The 23,097-nt window shown below is 45.6% G+C and overlaps 1 protein-coding gene across 6 annotated transcripts in view; it reads left to right on the plus strand.

The window, feature by feature from the left end:
* The window catches only part of ENOX1 (ecto-NOX disulfide-thiol exchanger 1), a 322,679-nt gene that overhangs the window by 246,714 nt on the left and 52,868 nt on the right, over positions 1–23,097 (plus strand). The gene's annotated exons all lie outside the window — the stretch shown is intronic.

Consider the following 23,097-nt stretch of genomic DNA (forward strand, 5'->3'; position numbering starts at 1 on the left):
CTAAAAGACAAACCTTTACTAGTCAGCAATGAGATGCATCCCATAGTGCCAAAAAAGAAGCTAAAGCACGCACCAGGCAGGCAGAAGTCTGCAGCACAATTGAAAACTGCAGAATGGATATTGTGATCTGAGAAGATGTGTTTTGCTTGGATGTGACATGCCATTTTGTGGGCTGATTAATTCCCCGATCATCATTTCCCTTTGTGCAGCTGTGCATGCATTCACATAGCGAAGGGCCATTAAAAGAAGTCTGTTATGCTCGGAGGTCTGGGTGGAATTTTAAGTCCAGAAACATTTGTTTGGAAGAGCAGCTGCATTCCTGTTCAGGCAAGATGTGTTCTCAGAGGGGTCTGTTGGCCGGAGCGAGTGTGAGAGGAGCAAACGCCCATCGCTTCCTAAGTTAATTGTCCAGCAGTCATTAACCAGTGAGTCAGACAGATATTTAATAGATGTCATCAATAGGGCTGTTTCCTTGGGTAGTAAACAAACAATTTCAGCCGTTGAAGCTATCCACTGCTGGCTGGAAGGTAGCTAAAGGTACTCCTGGTTTCCAGACAAGGGGCAGTATGGGCAGGTGGCTCAGGGGCAGACCCTCTGCTGGGCATGCAGAAGGTCCCAGGGTCAACCTTGGGGAGCTGCTGCCAAGTATGAGTAGACCTTCCTGACCTTGATGGGCTGATGGTTTGATTCAGGATCAGGCAGACAGCTGCAGGTGTTCAGCTTGGTGTCGTGGTGGTTAGGAGTGCAGACTTGTAATCTTATGAGCTGGGTTTGAATCTGGTTCTCCCACATGCAGCCAACTGGGGGACCTTGGGCGCACTACAGCACTGATAAAGCAGTAATTTGAGGGCTCTCTCAGCCTCCCCTCCCTCACAGGGTGTCTGTGGTGGGGAGAGGAAAGGGAAGGTGAATGTAAACCACTCTGAGACTCCTTCGGGTAGAGAAAAGCAGCATACAAGAACCAACTCCTCCTCCTCCTCCTCCTCCTCCTCCTCCTCCCCTTCCCCTACTCCTCCTTCTCCTCCTCCTCCTCCTCCTCCTCCTACTACTACTACTACTACTACTCCTTCTCCTCCTCCTCCTTCTCCTCCTCCTCCTACTACTACTACTACTACTACTCCTTCTCCTCCTTCTCCTTCTTGTTCTTCATATGATCCTGATTCAACTGGCGATTTCTATTTGTTTCCCTTCTCTCTACTTGCCCTTCCCTGTGACATTCTCAGGGCTTCCCCCGTCCCAAGAAGCATTTTGCAGTGGAAGGGGACGTAGACGTAGAAAAATTTAGTCTAGATCAAATTCTGAAGAAATGCTGCCTTTTTAGCTTTGAAGCCGGGATAAGAAAGAAAGAAAATTGGATTCCATACATATCAACTTGCTAGACCAGATGGCTTAGAAAACTTTTATTGCAACCATAGAAATGGGATTTGATCCTGAAACAGTGCAGTGAGGTTATTTCTCCAGTTTACCATCCCGGAGATGCTTCATACACACGCCACCATGCTTTGGCTTCTCCTAATTCACATAAAATTGACTCACAAGGGTTAATCATCATGGAATAAAGGGGAAAAGTAGCACTATATGTTAAGAATGTATATACTTGTGAGGAAATACATGTGTTTGAGCATGAGAGTTCAGCTGAGAATCTCTGGATAAAAATAAAAGGAGTGGGAAATTATAGTGGAATTATGGTGGGGGTCTCTTATAGACTGCCAGGCCAGGTGGAGGACTTGAATGAAATGCTCCTAGACCAGATTACAAAGTTCTCAGGGAGACAGGACCTGGTGGTCATGGGAGATTTCCATTACCCAGATATCTGTTGGAAAACTAGCTCTGCTAAAAATGAAAAGTCCAATCAATTCTTGACATGTCTTGGGGAAAAATTCATTTCCAGGAAAGTGGAGTGCTGCTGCTATTTGACACTTGATTCGATTCTCACCAATCGGGAAGAACTGGGTGATGAAATAAAAGCTGTGGGCACACTTGGCGGTAGGGACCATGTGATTTTGGACTCTGTGATCTTGGGAAAAAGAAAAAGAAGAAGAAGAGTTGGTTCTTATATGCCGCTTTTCCCTACCTGAAGGAGTCTCAAAGTGGCTTACAGTCGCCTTCCCTTCCTCTCCCAACAACAGACACCCTGTGGGGTGGGTGAGGCTGAGAGAGCGCTGATATCACTGCCCGGTCAGAACAGTTTTCTCAGTGCCGTGGCGAGCCCAAGGTCACCCAGCTGGTTGCATGTGGGGGAGTGCAGAATCGAACCCGGCATGCCAGATTAGAAGTCTGCGCTCCTAACCACTACACCCAACTGGCTCTCAAAGCAAAAGAAAAGCTGTACATAGTCACACATACAGGCTGGACTTCAGGACAGCAATTTTTAACATATTTAAAATTCTGTGAAGGCAAAGGGATGGCAGGTTACAGTAGATGAACGATTGGGATGTGAGTGTCCTGCATAGTGCAGGGGGTTGGACTAGATGACCCATGAGATCCCTTCCAACTCTATGATTCTATGATTTTAAAGTAATGATGGATGGATTGCATGGTCAGAAAAACGTAAGGAGATAGAATTGGGAGTTTCTCAAAAGTGAAATACTGAAGGCACAATCGCAGACAATTTCCTTTAGAAGGAAATCTGGGAGGAACCTAAAGAAACCAGGATGGCTCCATAAACAGCTTTCAAAATAATAGAGTGATTAAAAAAAACTCATTTAAGAAATGTAAGGGGGACCTTATAACCAAGGATGAATGTAAACAAATAACCCATACCTGTAGGGAGAGTGTTAGAAAAGCTAAGGTTATGAGTTTAGGCTAGCAAGAAAAGCTAAAAATAACAAAAAAAGGATTCTTTAGTAAGAAAAGTAATTAAAAGTAAGACAAAGAACAGGGACATGGTAGGACCATTGCGGGGACAAGAAGGTGACATTGTCACAGGCAAAGGAGAGAGGGATGAACTTCTCTTGCGAGGGGAATCGTGCTCAATGTGGCAGAATTATGAAACCAAATCCTCTGGGCCAGATGAATTGCATCCAAGGGTACTAAAGAACTTGCAGGTTTAATTTCTGAGTATCTGTTCATTATTTTTAACAATTCTTGCAGAAAAAGTGAAGTGCCAGAAGATTGGAGGTGGGCAAATGTCTCTATCTTCATTAAGGAGAAAAAAGAGGATTTGGGTAACTTCTGACTCATCAGCTGGCAATTTTTTAGAATGAATCATCAAACAGTCGGTCTTTGAGCAGCCAGCATGGCTTTTTCAAGAGCAAGTCACGTCGGAGAGAAAGTTACTGTTTTGCTAGATCAGGGGAATATTGTGGGCATAGTTTACCTTGATTTCAGTAAGCCTTTTGATAAGGTTCAATTCTTATTGAAAAGTTGGTAGAATGGTATGGATCCTCTAACGGTTAGGTGGATCAAGAACTGGCTGTCAGATCTCCCCTAGAGGGTGCTTGGAAATGGCTTGTCGTATTTTTGGAGAGGAGTGACAAGTGGAGACCTCAGGGATCTGTCCTGGGTTCCATTTTGTGCAACATACGATGTGGATGAAAGAACAGAGGGGGTCCTTATTAAATCTGAAGATGACACTCTTCTGCTCCTGGGAGAAGCAGGCCTCCTTTGCCATCGCTGGCCCCACCTGGAGGAGGGCTCCTTGCCTGCCGAAGTTCAGGGCCTGCAGGAGTTCTCTTCTCTCTTTTGAACTCTTCGGGAGAATTGGGAGGCTGTCGTGTGCAGTTCTGAAGAGGCTCTGGCCCGCCTTCCCCGCTGTTCTTTGCTTCCCCCTTTTCCTCAACGATCCCTTTTCTCTGCCCCCCCCCCCCGTTGTCTCTAACGATGTGCATCCAGTGCATGCTTACTCAGAAGTAAGTCCCACTCTGTTCCATAGGGCTTACACCCAAGTAGGAGTTTTTAAGCCTTGTAGCCTTACTGCAGCATCCTGTGCCTGTTTGCTCAGAAGTAAAGCCAGGTAAGTGGCAGTCGGTAGGAGCCGAACTGTAAGAGCTTTATCAGAGCCGGCCACCGGCTAGACTGAAGAACGACACGGAAATTAAGCCCTCGCTCCGGAAGCATTGAGTTGGGCCGGGGAGTCTCGTCCCTGCCATAAAATCTTCAGCACAAACGCCACCTTGGGCTCCTGCCTTGGCTGCCTTGCCTCCCTGAGCTAGGGTCAAAGAGCTGGAAGGAAGAGCGGCTGAAGTAATTCTAAGGATTATTGAAGTGCAGCTCTGTGAATGCAGCTAGCTGGAAAGATTTCCACCCGGAGGATATATTTGTAATTTCCTGTGTAATGGAAGGGTGGTATTGTTACGCTCCTAATGTGACAGAGGCACACGGAACTTCTCTATTACTGCTCCAGCAAAGGAAAGGCTATGGCAAGTGGTGCAGTGTGTGGGGGGGGAGACTGCACCAACGACAGACCGCTGGATTAGGGCCCTTCGTGAGAGCCCGTTCTGGCAAAGCCACATGGACAGAATATTGCATGTCGGTGTCTGTGTTGAGGGACGTCAAGTGTCAGCTCCCCAACGGGCCTTTCAAGGCAAGGGTTGTCCAGGGCAGGTGGTTGGTCGTGGCCTGCCTCTGCATGATTTCTGAGATCGGACACCTGTCCAGGCCCCCCCCCCTCGAAGAAGCATGCAGTTCTCGCTTGGCCATTTAATTCTCACAGCAATCCTATAAGGTAGCTTAGACCAGCGGCCCACAATCTTTTCCCGGTGGCGGACCACTAGGAGGGGTGGGGGGAGAGGGCGACCCGGGGTGCCGCACATGCACGGCAGCCCCGCACAACCACGCATGCGCAAAACTGTCGAGTGCGCTCATTCGCGCCCTCGGCTGGGCGCAAATGCAGACACGCGACAGTTTCGCACATGTGTGGGGCTGCCACACATGCTCGTTTGCAATTGTGACGGGGACACAAACGGGCATACGTGGCAGTTGCATGCATGCGCGAAATTGCCGTGCATGCACGTTTGCGCCCCAGCAGGCACAAAAAGTGCATGTGCAGCAGCTCCACGCATGTGTGTGTGCCCACCTGTGTGCCGCCGCCGGCGCCTCCCTCTTTCTCTCCCACAGCGAGAAGCTGGCCGGGCCGCAAGCTAATTGGTGGCTTCGGCAGCTGATTTGCTCACTGCCTGGCGAGCTTCTTCCTGCGGGGAGAGGGAGGCACGGCCCCCATGGCCCACTGCTCAGGCAGGAAGAGTGCCCAGGGGCCAAGTAATAAAAATTAGAAAGGGGCCTTTCAGACCAGCCAACCAACCAAAGGCTATTCTTACAGTCCCTAATGCCGACATGATGTATGGCAGATGTATGGCCACAAAGTTTAATTCTGGGTAGAAGCCTTTGTGTGCAGGGACCTGGTTAATTCTGGGCATCCCACAGCAGAGTAAAGCGAGCCACAGGAATGTATAACAAATCTAGACAGCAACAATAAGTCACCGTAAAGTTGCTGGGGACAAGCAAATATTAGAGAACGCACAAAAAAAGGGTCAAGTGCAAGATATTAACAACTGTGTACTGTCAATAAAATCCAAGAATCCATCTATGCGGCAACAGTAATCTTACAAAGGACTTGCGGAGGGGTAGTCAAACTGCGGCCCTCCAGATGTCCATGGACTACAATTCCCAGAAGCCCCCTGCCAGCATTCGCCAGCGAACGCTGGCAGGGGGCTCCTGGGAATTGAAGTCCATGGACATCTGGAGGGCCGCAGTTTGACTACCCCTGGACCTGTAAATAAAGAAGAAATAAAGAAGAAAAGGCCCTGATAGAAATCTTCCCATCTTCCAAGCCTTGGAGTTCTGAGATGTAGCTTTGGTTTGCATGTCCATTTTATTCTGGCTTTCGTTCTGGAATTTTGTCCTGAAGAACCAGTGCAGGGCTGTTTTGTCAGCAACAACCAGTTGATGATGCTAAAGGGGTCCAGTTTATTGCAGCCAGGCACATGAGAGCTCCCGGAAGAGCTGTGGGTCCTGACAGTTCTGCAGGGTCTGTGAGACAGAGCTCTTTCACCAGATATTTATTTGAGGCCGGGCTAAGGAAGATCTGGGCCCCTCCTTCAGAAGCCAGATGCCAGTCCTTCTGAGCAGATGGCCTCTCCCAAAGTCACTAGGTAGTGCAAACTTGGACTGGATCGGTGAGTTAGAATCATAGAATCATAGAATAATAGAGTTGGAAGGGACCTCCTGGGTCATCTAGTCCAACCCCCTGCACTATGCAGGACACTCACACCCCAATTTCTCATCCACTGTCACCTGCCACCCCCTTGAACCTTCACAGAATCAGCCTCTCCATCAGATGGCTATCCAGCCTCTGTTTAAAGATTTCCAAAGATGGAGAACCCAACACCTCCCGAGGAATGCTATTCCACTGAGGAACCGCTCTAACTGTCAGGAACTTCTTCTGGATGTTTAGATGGAATTTCTTTTGAATTAATTTCATCACATTGGTTCTGGTCCATCCCTCCGGGGCAAGAGAGAACAACTCTGCTCCATCCTCTATATGGCAGCCTTTTAAATACTTGAAGATGGTTATCAGATCTTCTCTAAGTCGTCTCCTCTGCAGGCTAAATGGATCAGGCTCCCCCAGCCTTTCTTCATACATCTTGGTCTCCAAACCCCTCCCCATCTTTGTTGCCCTCCTCTGGACACGCTCCCGGTTGAGAGGGAACAGACAGAGTGTGCTACCTATAGCGTATTTAGTGTTGTAGTATTTTGGAGTTTTGTTGTAACTCACCGGGATTGGTGGGAGCAGCTGTTAATACATTTAAAAATGAATAAATAAATGTTAGCACTGGGTTTCAGACATGCAAAATTGATGATAACAATAAAGAGTTATGCAGATACTGGAACAAAATAAACAACCGCTTTTTAAACATCTTTCGGAATGTGGATGGAACACTGTAAGTCAGTGGTTCTCCACCTGTGGTCCCCTGGCCCCTTCTGTGGGGTCGCCAGGTTGGTGGCCACCGCAGGGGTGGCAGCAGTAGCAGGTGGTGGGCAGTGGGCCTGAGCACGCACCTGGGGGAGCTTGCCTGACACACCTCCTGCCTGACACACCTTTCCGCGAAGCCCCGCATGGAAGCCAACTGATGGCAGGCGGGTGAGCAGGCAGGCGGCAAGGAGGAGCCCAAGTTGCCCGGCTGTGGCCAAGAAAAGCCAGCAAGGCAGCTTGTAACAGCTGTTCCCCTCCCACCGGCCCACCCACTGGCGCAGGCCTCGCCCTCCCTGACAGCCAAGAGGTCTGTGGGCAGCAGAAGGGGGCGAGAGAGACCATGCAGCCTGTGCAAGCGGCCACCGCATCTCCCTTCCTTACCGCTCCCCTCTGGGGAAGCTGCCAGGCGTGCATCAAAGTCACCACTTCCGGCGGGCAGAGGCGGCAGCCGCCTTGATTGTTGTGCACCTGCATGCACGCTGCGCACGCCCGTGCCCACACGCTGCTGCCACCACCGCCAAAGTTGGGGTCACGGCCCCAAAAAGGTTGAGAACCACTGCTGTAAGTTGATATGTTTTTATGAAGAACAAAAATGCAATTTTTTAAAACCTAAGCAACAACTTTTTGGGAAAAAGATTCTAAGGGACAGCCTGTGAACCTCAGCTGAGCGGGGCATGCAGGCCCAGGAGGATGCGGGGCAATTTCACCTTTGGGTTCCTTATAATGTCAGAGCCCCAACTCACCTGCATTTTTAAAAGACAAAATGTTCTGCCCTGGAACAAGGTGTTGTCCTGAACCTTCCATCCCAGCAGTCTCACTTGGATGCTCATGATTCTAAAAGCAGAATTGCTGACTTTAAACTGAGAAGAACCTGCCAGTGGAAAACTCTTTCAGGATGACCTTTGGTGTTATCCTGTGAAAAGGAACTCTGGGCAACTGTTCCCAAGGCTCATTCTCCTCAGCTGAATACAATGTCTTTATTTCACATCCTGCTCCCTCTCCCTGAGTGAGACTCGTGGCAGCTGACAGCGTATAAAATACAATATGGGTCCAATCTTACTCATGGGATCCTCAGTGACAGATAAGCAGGGATGACTTCTGATAAAACGCCCCCATGGCTAGGATATGGTTGCGATGCTGGAGAATAAATTATGTCTCTACCCTGTGGTTTTTTACTTGATATACTGAGCAGTGTTATGAAAGCCAGTTTCCTAAAGGGCATTCATGTAGATGTACCCGTGAGATTATTTCAGAGATCCATTTCAAAAGCAGCACATGTGAATCACCCTCTCTCCCATGCACGGGGGGGCCAATAATCCCCAACCCTACAGGGAGCTGACCTGGGATCCCTCCAGACAGCTGGGGGGGGGGGCTTTCCTCACCACAGCCCCTCGGAAGGAACCTGCTTCCCACACCAGCTCAGTCGTGCAAGGGGATGCAGTTGGCAGCTTCAGAAACAGTGCTTTGGACAGCATAGTGATGAAGGCTCACAAAGGGAGGGACCTCTTGAGCCACTGAGCGATAGGAAAGAGCACCAAGGTGCCCACCCATGTTCTGGCCACCCCTCTCCCTGAGCAGCCTCAAATACTATTCCTTTTGGGGGGGGCAGAAATCCCCTGTCCCCTAAAAACAGCATTTCAGAGAATATTTTGGGGTGCCATGAAGGAGGAGGTGAAAATGTTGGGAAAACTCTAATGACAATATAGAGAGGCGTCAATATTTTCAATTACAGAACTAAGCTGTTTATTTGAGAGAAAAGTAACTCCATTGTTGGTTAGCAACTTTTGACACTCTTGTAACCGGGGGGGGGGGGGGTCCCCGACCTCTTTGAGCCTGAGGGCACATTTTGAATTCTGATGCTGCAGAAACAAAATGGCTCTCACAAAATGGATGCCATAGGAGGTGGAGCCGAACACAAAAGGATTGCCGAAGCTGAACTTCAGTAGTACTGCATAGATCCTTGTGCTGTGCTGGTGGCAGCTGCCAAAACAGCATCTTAAAAATCTCTGGCAGTCCCTCAGAATCCTTGCTGGGCAAAAGCCCCACCTGGTCCCACCCACTTCCTCAGACCCCTTGGCAGGGGCCAGGAAAGGTGGTGGACCCCAGGGACACCACCCAACGGGACTACTGTGCTATATTCGGAAAGAAAAACAAAAGGGTTTGGGGCATATTTGTTGGGTTTGGGGACTATAACAGAACCAAATTTGACAAAGGAGCCAGAGTTCGGGGGGGAGATTATGTGAGTCACGGCTCATGTCTTCAGAACCAGCTTTAGTCAGAAATATGCAGGTGTGCGGAATAGGGGTTGTAAGGAGACTGAGGAGGAAGTAATTTTTCCCTCAACTTCAGCAAATGTTTCATTTTTTACTGATAGGAAAGAGTTGTTTTTATAAATATATTGAATTTGTGGTACTTCTCACCTTTATTTATTTATTTATTTATTTATTTATTTATTTATTTATTTATTTATTTATTTATTATATATTGCGCAGCTTGGTGTAGTGGTTAGGAGCATGGACATCTAATCTGATGAGCTGGGTTTGATTTCCTGATCCTCCTCCAGCTTGTCTGGGAGTGGCATGCTACAAATTAAATACCTACCTACCTACCTACCTACCTACCTCCAAGGGTGGGACTCCTGTGTATTTCCAACTGCTGGTCCTGACAGGGAACACTCTTCTCCCATCATGCTCTACTACTTAATAATTCTCTGGTTCCAGTTTAACCCTGCAGAGTTCAGACCCTAAAGTGGGGACTTCTGTGAGTCGAGTTGCCAACCTCCAGGTAGTTGCTTGAGATCTCCTGTGACAGAAATCGGTTCACTTGGAGAAAGTAGCTGCTGGGGAAGGGAGACTCTGTGATGTTATAACCCCGCTAAAGTCCCTCCCCTCCACAAATCCCGTCCACCTCAGGCTCCACCCCCAAACACTCTGGGTATTTCCCAACCTGGATTTGTCATCCCTACCTGTGATATTTGGAGTGAGTCATAAGAAAAAGGGCATTTCCTGTTGTCCTTAGGATGTGAAACAGTAGAAAGTTACTGATGTCTGAATAGGAAGTCTTAGAGTAACGTCAAGAGCAGGAGTAGTCAAACTGCGGCCCTCCAGATGTCCATGGACAGTGAATGCTGGCAGGGGCTCATGGGAATTGTAGTCCATGGACATCTGACTACCCCTGGTCAAGAGATTCAGCCTCTTTGAGGGGCAGGCACATCCCTGCCTAAGATGCATGGCACGGCTTACCAGCTGAGCATGGAGAGAATGTTTCCCTCTTGGGGTTCTTCTTTCCATTGGATGATGCGAGGACCGCTATGCTTGGGAGTGTGCATGAAGAGAAATGCAAGACAGGGCTCGCTTTCCAGAGGAAGCAACGAGGCTGCTAATTCAAAACAGCCAGGCTGGCAGCTTTCCTCCTTGGGTGGTTGTGATCCTAGAACACAGTCTTAAGGCCCATGACCTGGCAAGAGTACTAAAGCTAAGAAGGTCCTAAACAGGACTCCCTTGATGGAGGAAAGTTAGAAGAGCTTTTTTCTGGTGGCATCTCTTAAAAGATGCTGTAATCACACCTCAAATGAAAACTTCCTTTGCTTCCTGCCGCAAAGAATCTGGTCATGGAAAATGTGGTCTGCAGTCATCCTCAGCCCCACCGACCCAACTGGGAAATGTGGGAGGTGAAGGTACCTTCGAGCAAAATGTCCTTGACTTCAGCACATTCAGCTGTCACATTCACTTATCACTGCACACGAAGGGTTGTTGGGCCTTTCACTTTAAGGGAAAGGAAATGGAAACGTTCAAGGAGACCCATTTCGTAAAGACTTTGGAACAACGCCGGTCTCAGCCCCCTGCAAACTGTACTGAGGCAGCCGCAGTGCTTTGGTGCCTTTGAACCACCAGGGGAAAAAACTGCTATCTAGATTACATTTGTTTATGTTTTCTGGGTTTTTCATCCTGATAAGGTTTAATGTGGGATCATTCCATAGGAGAATAGATTTAATCCTGTTTTCTTAGCAGGCTTTCGGGACACCAAGGGGATTATAATAAGATGCAAGGTTGCTATGGGAAACTCTATGGCAACCTGGCCCCTTCACAAAAGCAAGGAGCCATTTGTGACAGCCGTCTAAATTCACATTGATTTTTAATCAACATTCTCAGTCTCCCATTTTGACAAGGCACTAAAATATGTTTTGGGGGCTTGAGTAGAATGCAATTAACTGTGTAGTGGTGGAATTAAAACAGTTCCTAAATATTGGGGTTTAATGATACAGTAGTTATGTCTTTACAGATGACATTCCAGAGTAGCAGAAGAGAAATGTTTGTATCTCTTCCCTACAATGAACTGCTTCTTTCTTCAGGGACACAATCCTGGGGTTAGCAACAGCAGTCTTTGCACTGGGGGAGACAGGGTGCCAGCCAACCAGCACACAAAGATGTTTGCCCGTTTATTAGCATGTAGGGAGGGCACAAAAAATGACAGCCAATCGTGCTCCACTGCCAACACCTCCTGGGCACCAATGTAACGATCTGGCATACACATGTCCTTTGGGACAATATGTGCGAGACCACAGGGGCACTTCACAGGGTGTCTGTTGTGGGGAGAGGAAAGGGAATGCTATTGGAAGCTGCTTTGAGACTCCTTTGGGGAGAGAAAAGCGGCCTATAAGAACCAACTCTTCTTCAGTCATCTCAGGGCTCTCTCAGCCTCAACCACCTCACAGGGGGTCTGTTGTGGGGAGAGGAAAGGGAAGGTGACTGTAAGCCACTTTGAGCCTCCTTCGGGTAGAGAAACGCAGCGTATAAGAACCAGCTCTTCTTCTTCAGTAATATCAGGGCTCTCTGAACCTGACCTTCCTTACAGGGTGTCTGTTGTGGGGAGAGGAAAGAGAAGGTGACTCCTTTGGGTAGAGAAAAACAGCATATAAGGGTGAGGGTTAGGGAATGTTTTTTCCAGCAGGTGGAATAACTGGCTTCCGTCCTGGCCATGTGGCAAAGGCTGTGCTCTAAAGCAGCATAATTTTAAGTTCTATTTTATGATCTGTTTTAAATTGCATTATATCAAATGACCATATTCTTTTGGTCTTTTATGTATTAACTTCATACAACTTGGTCTGAACGACTGTAATAAAGTTTGAACTGAACAGAGGCTGTGCTGGTTGCTCTCATGGATGATCTCCGGTGCCAATTGGACTGGGGCAGTTTGGACATCCTCATACTATTTAGATATGTCGGCTGCATTTGATGTGGTAGATCATGAATTGTTGGTCTGCTACCTTGGGGACACAGGTATTGGGGGAATGGCCTTGAAATGCCCAACCTCCTTTCTGGACAACAGCTGTCCAGATCTTCCCCCAGAAACATTTGCTAGTTGTTTTGAAGTAGTAGCTGGATTGATCAGGAAGACTCTCCTGAAACTCAACACTTCCAAAATGGAGGTCCTTTGGCTGGGGAGAAGTGAGCACGATCAGGAAGTAAGACCTCCCTGTCTGGATGGGGTACAACTGACATCCAGGATTTTGGGTATGATATCCATGGAGGCTCTGGTCATTAAGGTAGTTTTTCCATCTGCACCAAGCACGGCTACTAGCGCCCTACCTTTCCTTGGAACACCTGGCCACTGTGACCCATACAACGGTCACTTCCAGATTATAGTTCTGTAACTCGCTCTACGCAAACCTACCCTTGTCCTTGATCCAGAAATTGCAACTGGTACAGAATACAGCTTCTCAGGTCATCACTGGATTATCTTGGCGGACCCACGTCCAGCCCTTGCTGGGACAGCTGCATTGGTTGCTGGTTTGCTTCTGGATCAAGTTCAAGGTATTGGTTTTGACCTATATGCAGCTTGGGTCCTACCTACCTGTGGGACTGTTTACCTGTTTATGTCCCCCACAGGGCTCTTCATTCTGTGGGCATGAATTTGCTGGTCATCCTGGGGCCCTGGGAGGCATGTCTGGCTTCGACCAGGGCCAGGGCTTTATCAGTCCTGGCCCCTATCTGGTGGAATGAGGTTCGGGGTTCTGTAGGGCCTGCAAGATGGAGCTCTTCTGCCAGGCCAGGTGGAAGCCTGGGGCTATGCGATCAAGTTACCTCCCCCCTCCCTAGAGTCTCTGGGCTAGGTACTAGCCCATGTCCGGGTTCATTGGGTGATCTATTCCCCCTGTTTACATCATATATAAGAGTGATGGCTGTTGGCTGGTGCCAAGATAGCGACTTGCTGAAGAATTACTGTTTTCACAGCCATTGATCTCTGTATTTTGGGGGTTTGATGTATGTAATTTTTGATGGTTTTATGGATTATGTTTTATGATGTTTTATTAGACGTAAACCACCATGAGCCAGCTTGCTGGGAGTGGCAATATATAAATGTAATTAATAAATAAAATAAATAAAAATAAACTTCCCCTCTTTACCATTTGCCAGCCAGCCCTGTGCTGGAAGCCTCCTGCCCTCTCTGTCTGCCTCCCCACTTGCTCTTGGGGAAAGGAGCAAACACAGGAAGTCAGAAATTAGATCCTGGATGGCTTTTTCAAGTGGCCATGCACACAAAGCAGCTCAGAAGATAATCAGATTAATTACCTCTTGGCAGAGCTGTATGGTTTGTATCTAGATGCTACTTAGGGAGGAAGTAACTTGTATTTCTTCATCGATCTGTGCAGTCCCACAGGGGAGAACTAGACTTGTCTCAGGCGTTAGTTGCCTTGATTGAAAAGGCTGCAGTTGAAGGGGCATTGGAATTCTATGCACCCAAAAGGTCTTCCTCACAGATGTTCCTAGTCTATAAAAAGGTGCATTTTTGGATCTTAGAAATTTAAATGTTTTTCTCCATGTTTTTGGTATGGTTTCAATTTTTTTTTCAATTTTACAGTTATTAAAGTTCACCTGCTGGCTGACTGTTATTGATTTGAAAGATGCTTACTTTCACGTTTCTATCTATTCTCTGCACTGAATACTCTTGTGGGAATTGGGTGTTCCAGAACACAGTTCTGCCCAGCTTGGCTTGGCCACCATGCCCAGAGTGTTTTTCAAGTGCTTTGCCTATTTTTACATTCAGGGTTGTCATTTATTCCCATACTTAGATGACTGGTGGCTGGTGGCAGACTCCAGAAACAAACTTTTGAGACAGAGCTTGCTAGTTTTGGAAATCTTCCAAAGATGGGAATTCTCATAAATTGGGAAAATCATGATTAGTCCCATCTCATAGAGTACAATTTATAAGGGCCATATTGGATTCAGTAGAGGCCTCGGAGACTATGCTCCTGCCCAAGACATCAGATTAAAACAAGGGAGCATTTTCTATTCCACTGTCCCATATATGATATGTTACATGACAAAACAATACAGATTATATTAGAGAAGGACTGAGGCCTAGCAGCAAAAGAAAAGGTAAACAAAAATTCAAATGATCCCAACCAACCCTATATACCGTCAAATTCTGTGCTGCTACCATGAAGATGCACAACAATTGTATGGGAAGATACATCTTTGTGCATTTTTTTATAATATTCATACATTTACAAATTTTATATAGATTAGTATTTAATTGTGATTTTATTATCCTTAATTTTAAATGCATTCAACATTCAACATTTTATCTTGTATTTTGGTATCTCATCATTTATTGTACTGGTCAAAATGGCTGTAAATAAAGTGTTGTTGGTTTGAGTGGAGGGGAAGGGGCTCTTGCCCCCGCAAAAGAGCATAAGCCATTTCTGTCTTAGTTAAGCAGTTTAAATCAAATGGGTTCCAGTTGGTTTTGAAGATCCTTTGCCTTTTGAGCCACATGGCTTTGCCAGCAGCAGTTCTGCCACACTGCAAAATGCAGCAGAACTTTTCTTCCCTGGCTGCCTCCTGTGGAGGCAGACTTTCCGGGCAGATAGAGTCCGGTGGGGAAGATCTTCCCCCCTGAGAACCCAGGAAGTGACGAGGCTAATTGCCTCATCTCAGAGAACCAGCAGTAGGCTGCCGTGGCCGCCACCACATGGGGAAAATCAAAGGTATGCTTCTTATGAAGTCTCTCCGTTTCTGCTCCTAATCATTGAGAAGGCCAGAAGAGAGAAATCAGATATAATATTGGCATCCTCCTTTGGGCCTTACCAAGTATGGTTCTTATGGAGATTTCTCATTGCCCTGCCAGACCTAATCAGTCATTCAAGTCAAAATCATGATCTAAATCACCTCAAGCTGACGACTTTAGGATCGTGACTTAGTATTTTCACAAGAGGTTAATAACATACTCCTGTATTCAGCTAAGTCCACTACTACAACAAAGTATAATATGTATAAATGGAGACAGTTTTACCTCTGGAGTTTGGATAAGGTTTCTCAGGGTACTGCTTGCATTCCCAGTTTAATTTTGATTCTTACTGAAGTGAAGCCTTAGCCCTTTAATCCATATCCTGTTCACATCTATTCCTGTACTCTGCATCTGTTTTCTTTCTTGGACTTTCTCTTCCAAATCACAGAGTTTAACTCTGCATGCTAATAAGAAGAATGAGATTGCCAGGATCCTCCCCTTTTGTTGAGCTGTTGATTGGTTTCTGCTGATTGGTTGCTGTGCAGCAGAAACTGCAACTTTGACTTCCGGCCCTCCATTTCAGCTCTGGCTCCATTGTGACTTAACCTTTGTGCTGTAGGAGTATCGTTATGCTTTTCCTGGCCCCTTAAATAAGGCAATAGACACTTTTATCAGAAGGAGTTAAAGACAAGCCTGTGGTCACGTGCAGATGCCGGCCCTTCTCCCAATCTGCTGCACATGTTTCAGGGAGAAGTCCTTGCAAAAAGTCAGCAACCATTATGAAAAGAGTCCGCAGCCAGTGAACTTTAATGCAACTAAGATAGCTCAATTAGTAAAGCACTTGACTTGAAACCATAATTTTATGCATTCAAGGCTAGCTCTGGATCTTCTTTTCTCCCAAAACAGGAGATTTAGGAAAGGAGAAAGGAGTTGGTTCTTATATGCCGCTTTTCCCTACCCGAAGGAGTCTCAAAGCAACTTACAGTCACCTTCCCTTCCCTTTCCCCACAACAGACACCCTGTGAGGGAGGTGAGGCTGAGACAGCTCTGAGAGAGACTGCTCTGTGAGAATAGCTTTATCACCGCTGTGGCAAACCCAAGGTGACCCAGCTGGCTGCATGTGGAGGAGTGGAGAATCAAATCTTCCTTGCTAGATTAGAACTCAGCGCTCCCATACAGTGCACCAAGCTGGCTGTCTTTTGATAAATTTTTTTTTAAAGGTCAAAAGTTTTAAACTGTGTATTTTTATTATATGAACTGTTAAAAAGCAAAACAAACAAATAAAAACTCCTGCATGGGAAACAAGTTTTAAAACCTATTGTAACGGGGGGGAGGCAACACTTTTCAAAAGTCTTTAATTATGAGCCACCGTAGACAGATTGCATTCAAAGCCTCTATGCCAGGTGTAGTCAACCTGTGGTCCTCCAGATGTTCATGGACTACAATTCCCATGAGCCCCTGCCAGCATTTGCTGGCAGGGGCTCATGGGAATTGTAGTCCATGAACATCTGGAGGACCACAGGTTGACTACACCTGCTCTATGCCATGTTTTCTGGTGTTTTTTCTTACTTTTTCCACAAAGGAGGACAGGTAGTATCTCCTTGTCACCTTGCCCAGTTTGGAAAGAGAGAGCAAGCCATTTCTCCTCCCCCCCCCCGCCCCATGAAGCAGAGATGAAGGCAACTGGAGACAGAGAGGCAGAGACAGCTGACTTTTAACTCAATAGGATTTGTAAATTAGGGGGAATAGCTTAGCAGCATGAAAGCTCAGACAGATTTTCATAGAATCATAGAATCATAGAGTTGGAAGGGGCCATACAGGCCATCTAGTCCAACCCCCTGCTCAACGCAGGATTAGCCCTAAGCATCCTAAAGCATTTTAGGCAGCACCAGAAATCAACGGGACCTTTATGCAATGTCTGTGCTGGACGCATGGCCAAAATGGGAGAGGCAATGTATCTGCACCTGAAAGGGAGTGCTGTGGGCCTGCATTTCCTTGATGAAGCAGAGAAAATCCACTCTTGGATATGCCAGCAAATAGGTAGTGTGGCTGCAGAGTCAATCCTGAGCAATACAGATTGGAGAAAAAGCCCAACCGAGATCAGAGTGGCAATCCAGATCAGGTGCAGATGCCCAACAAGCTTTTAAAGCCGAACAAGCTTTAAAAACATAGTGCAGATAAGCCCTAAGTTGGGCTAGGTTTAAATTAATTTAAATTGGGCTAGATTTAAATTAATTAAATAAATAAATATTTTCCTAATTGTCCCTTCCTGTGAGTCTCAGAGAGTTTCACTTCAGTCAATAAATACTTCAGATTTTAAAATAATTGTACATTAAAAACACTATGGCACTCCAACCCATCCGCCAACTAATTAAGTATTGATGACGGTGTCCTTTTGGGGCAGGTGGAGTTGCCCTTGGAATTCTCGTGGATAAGCATCCTGGGGCAGCTGCCCACAATTCTAGTTGGGTGCCCCAAGGTCTTTGGCACCCATCCTCATGTAGATCTTGAGATCCTTGCTGATCTCTTGAGTCTACAGACAACTGGTTGTACTTTAGTCCACGAAGGCAGCTCCTTAAGAAAGCTTTTCTTACAACTGGAGAACTACGGGTCTAAGATATCAGAAAGGTAATATTTAAAATAAAATATAATGTAGAAACATTTTGTCCCCTTATTAATCGCCTCATGGCTCCAAAACAGCTCTGCTTCTCAGCTGAAGAGGGGCAAAAGCACTTCATGTTTGATTAAGGGCACTTGAGGAAAATGTTCATATAATTTCTGAGTACAAGTAAAATATTCCCATCTGATGAATTAACCTTTCAAAGAAACTGTTCAAAATAATTGTTTCATGTGGGAAATCTTCATTTGTTTTATAAAGCATTGACAATTACATCAATTATGAGGGGTGAATGTTTCCATACTTTGCAAACTAACTATCAAGTTAGTTTAATTATGTCAAAATACCCAGTGTTTTTAAATGTAATTTTAAAAAGAGCAAGTAAAGTACTGGGGGGGGGGGCAAAGTATGGAATATAGCATTTGAAAACAAACTGGGGGAAGAAATGTGAAACTGTCTTATGAGAATATGCAGCAGTAAAGCAACTGAGATTCTACAAACAATTTAAAATAGAATCCTAGAGTGGGAAGGGGCCATACAGGTCATCTAGTCCAATACCCTGCTCAGTGCTTGATCAGCCTAAAACATACAGATGGAGAAAAAGAGCCTCTTTTATCAGATGGAGAAAAAGATGGAGAAAAAGAGCCTCTTTCTGTGCCACAAGTATCTTTTTTCAGGTATTCATGACTGCACAGCCAGAGAAGGTCAGGATAATTTCCTGTGCCACATTCACACACACACACACACACACTTACAATCTTAACCCAGGGAATGGATAGCATGTGGAATCATACAGTCATACAGTTGGAAGGAACCTCCAGGGTCATCTAGTCCAACCCCCTGCACAATGCAGGAACTCACAGCTACCTGCCCACCCACAGTTACCCCAATTTCATGCCCAAGTTATCACACCACAAAAAAATCTCCAGAATCCAGCCTGGCCTAAAGGGAATTCACCTACCATCCCAGAGCAGCAATTAGCAATTCCTTGGGTATTCAAGGAAGGGCCACAAGAGACAAACATTGAGACATCCTTTCCTGTCCACCCACCCACAATCAGCCTAAGTTCATAAAATCAGCAATTCTGTCAAATGACTATCAAGACAGCAATTCTGTCAAATGACTATCATGTTGAGCACAAAAACTTCCAAGGAATGAGAATCCACCATCTCCCGAGGAAGACTGTTCCGCAGGGAAAACAACCAAATGTCAGGAACTTCTTCCAGATGTTTAGCCAAAAGTTCTTTTGAATTCATTTTAATCCATTGGTTCTAGTCCACCCTTCTGGGGCAACAGAAAACAACTCTGCTCCATCCTCTACAGGGCAACCTTTTAAATACTTGAAGATGGTTATCAGATCCACTCTCAGGTCCATTCCGCAAGACTTAATTATAGCAGAAGTCTTACCTTTGGTAAACGCTATAAATTCAAGGTTCCACATGATGTCGCACACAATCTGCAACACTCCTGCAACACTCCCGCCAAAAGCGCTTCATTGTAGCGCTTTTCGGGGAATCGGGAAAAGTGGATTCCCCCTGAAAAAAATGCTACACTTCTGCGCACAAGCTGCAAACCAGCAAAAGACATGTGCATTTTCAATGTAGTGGTAGAAAGAAATTCCCTCCCCCGCTCTTGCCCCCGAACTTCCAGAGAAGCGATCGCCATTTTTTCCCCTTAGACCTGCGAAAGCAATGAACGAGCAAGGCTTCTCTAGCTAAAGTCCCTCCACATAAGTGATTTAAAGTATAACAAATCTCCCTAAGTTGTCAAGCACAACACAGCCTCCTGTTCGGCACTGCCTGTAATTTCGGCCACAAATCGCGCTTGTGGGAGGGGGGGGGTTCTACTTGAGGACCACATAAACGATTAATCGCCAGCTTCTACACCAGCAAAAAGGTGTTTCTGATGCAACAATTGAACACAGATTCGTTGCAATGGGTGTGTTTGGTTAAAAAAAAAACAGTTCTTAAAGGGAAAGGGCCTTTTTGGGAGCATGAACACAACAGCCCATTGGCTGTTCCATTTGATTGACGGCCAGGGGCAGGAAGAAGCACAGAAAAAATCGCTTCCTTTGTTGCAATTCCAGCGAGACCGGAAACCTGTGGGGAATGAATGAAACGCTACTGGGACTTCTATATTCCACTAAAAAAAAGTATGCGAAATGACAAAATTCCTCTTATATAGCGTTTCTGCATTCTGTGAACAATTGGCAACATTGGTCCTTGTGCGGAATGGCCCTCAGTCGTCTCCTCTCCGGGCTAAACAGACCAAGCTCCCCCAGCCTTTCTTCATACATCTTGGTCTCCAAACCCCTCACCATCTTTGTAGCCCTCCTCTGGACACGCTCCAGTTTATCTACATCTTTTTTCTGTTGTGGTGCTCAAAACTGAACGCAGTACTCCAAGCGAAGTCTTATCAGAGTGGACTAAAGCAGTAACAATACCTCACATGATCTGGACGCTATACTTTTTAAATACTGCCCCAAATCCTGTTTGCCTTTTTAGCTACCAAGTCACACTGCAAACTCATGTTCAGTGTATGGTCTACTTAGACCCCCAGATCCTTTTCACACATCCTACTGCCAAGACAAGTCTCACCCATCCTATAATGATGCATTTTATTTTTCCTACCTAAATGAAGAACTTTACATTCATCACTATTGAAATTCATTTTATTCATTTTAGCCCAGTTTTCTGGCCTGTCAAGATCATCCTGTATCATGATTCGGTCTTCTGGTGTGTTTGCTATCCTGCCCAGTTTAGTGTCATCTGCAAATTTAATAAGGACTCCCTCTATTCCTTCATCCAAATAATTTATAAATGTGTCGAACAGCACAGGGCCCAGGACAGATCCCTGAGGCACCCCACTCATCACTCCTCTTCAAGAATATAACAAACCATTTACAATCACCCTCTAGGTATGATCTGTCAACCAGTTCTCAATCCAGCTAACAGTAATAGGATCCATACCACATTTTATCAGCTTGCACCTTTGGGTGCTATCTGTTATCCAGTTCTCGATCCACCTTTACCTTCTTGTCAATAAGAATATCATGGGGAACCTTATCTAAAGGCTTACTGAAATCAAAGTAAAGTATGTCCACAGCATTCCTCTGATCTAGCAATGTAGTACATTTCTAAAAAAAAAAAAAGAGGTAAGGTTAGTCTGACATGACTTGTTCTTGACAAAGCCATGCTGTCTCTCAGTAATTATGGCCATCCTCTCTAGCTGCTCAAGGACCGTTTGATGATTTGTTCTGTAAATTTGCCAGCTATAGGTGTCAAGCTGACGGGTCGGTAGTCATCCGGATCCTCTTTTTTCCCCCTCTTGAAGATGGGGACAAAATTTGCCTGCCTCCAGTCTTCTGGCACTTCACCTGTTCTCCAGGAATTTTCATAAATAATGGACAGAGACCCAGAAATTACATCTGCAAGTCCCTTTAGTACCCTTGGATGCAATTCATCTGGCCCAGAGGATTTGGCTTCATTTAAAGAAACAAGGTTTTTATGGACTCTCCCTACAGTGATCCTAGGCCACAACTCCCATCTCTCATCTCATGAAATGATTTTGCCATGTTGAGCACAATTCCCTTTCCAAGAGAAGATTGAGGAGAAGTAGGGATTGAGCAGTTTAGCATTCTCTTCATCACCTGTTACAATGTCACTTTTTTGTCCCTGCAATGGTCCTACTAAGTCCCTTTTCTTTTTCTTTCTTTGGATGTAACTAAAGAACCCCCTTTTTAAAACTCTTACTTTCCTGACTCCATACAATTTTAGCAGTGCTGTTCCTGGGGGTTTCTGCATCTTTATCTTGGTATCTTTTTCTGAAAACCACAGATGTTGAATATTATCAAGCTGGGAAATCTTCACAAAGCTATGCCAGGGTGGCTCGCAGCAGAGATCTCTCTTAAAAGTCTGGTTTTAAGTTCAAAAGTGCCATGATACGAATTTCACTATGAGTTTTCATGAATCACAGCTCACTTTTTCAGACTTGGGAAGGGAAATCGTAACAGGAAGAATACAAGGGAGAAGAGAAGGAGCTGAGTTTGGTTTGGCGTGAATTCCATCACAAATCTTTCAAGTATAAATGTAAAGGGGAAAGGAAGTAGTTTAGGTAGAAAATTTAGGTGTGGATCCCAGCATAAATAAATATAATGAGCAGGTACCCATAAAATACTCTGAGAAGTCAGAAGTTTGAACAGATAAGCAGAGTGATGTGGTAGGATCAATAGAGTAAATTTTAGCTACATGAAACTTAATGGATTTTGGCACAATCTGAAAATGTTGTAATCTGGAAAAAAAACATGTTAAGAACGGCCAATTGAAATTTCTTTAAAAAGGGGTACTGATCTTGGAGAACTATTCAAAATTATAGTGAGTCATATGTAGTAGATATATTTATTTGTATATAGCCATAGGCCTTTAGAAAATATAAAATACAATTTTACAAACAGTAAAATAGAATAAAAGGAACTGTATAAAAATATAAAATTTAAGTGAGTCAGGAAACCCGTGTTTCTGCTTTAAGTTCACCTCAGAGTCTAAAGCAAAGGCCTTTTGCCACAGAGCTCACCAAAATTTAACAGGCTTTCAGAGAGGGGAAAGGTACCAGAATACGGTTCACAAATCTGATCTTGAGCCAATGACATGGAGGCCCTGTGGCTGGTGGTGCACGGAGAAGACAGGATCTGAATTGGCCCCTGGAGGTGAGGGTGATGTTCAGTATTCTATGGAGTGGCACAATTAGGGGCTAAGATGATTTTATCCGTTCAGTCATGTCTGACCCTCGGCGATTCTATAGGAAAGTCTTCACCACATGCCCCTGTCTCTGACTGCTTCTTTTAGTTGGTTCATGGTCATCCCTGTGTCGGCTTTGATCGTGTCAAGCTAGTGGATCCTTTTGCGACATTTCCTTTTGCCGCTGACCATGCCGAGCATTAATGATTTTTCTAGCAAATTTGATTGCATGATGTGTCCAAAGTAAGTGAGCTTTAGCCGCAATATCTTCCCTTCAAATGACATAGTTGGTTTGCTCTTCTCTAAAACTACCTTGTTGGCAACTTTGGCTGTCCATGGTATTCGCAGCATTCGTCTCCAACAGCATAAGAGTAAAAGTGATTCAAACATAGGGTTTAATTCAAAGCCACCTCAGCCTGTAACACAAAGTTAAGCCTGAGTCCGGGGGTGGGCCAGGAGCATTCTTGAATTGCTTTCTCTCTGCCACGCGTAGCTGCAGTGGGCATCTCTGACCTGGTGTTGTCTATATGATGCGGCACTCATCTTGGCAGTGTCGACGGATTGCCTCTCCTGACACAACGTTGCCTGACATTATGACACTCTGTCCTTTTATGAGGCTGCTATTGTATGAGACGCTGTCATCTTGGGAGGCGCCATAAATATTGATGCTTGTCGCCTTCTGAACATTCTCCCTGGGCTGGTTTTTCATTCTCTGCGTCGATAACATCTGCTTCAGCTAAATCGGTTGGTGGCCGACTCGGGGGGGCCATTCTTCATGCGTTTGTTTTTTGGGAGGCAAATCATTTCATAGGATCTAATGC

The sequence above is a fragment of the Paroedura picta genome, chromosome 6 (assembly GCF_049243985.1).
Source record: "Paroedura picta isolate Pp20150507F chromosome 6, Ppicta_v3.0, whole genome shotgun sequence".
NCBI lineage: Eukaryota > Metazoa > Chordata > Lepidosauria > Squamata > Gekkonidae > Paroedura > Paroedura picta.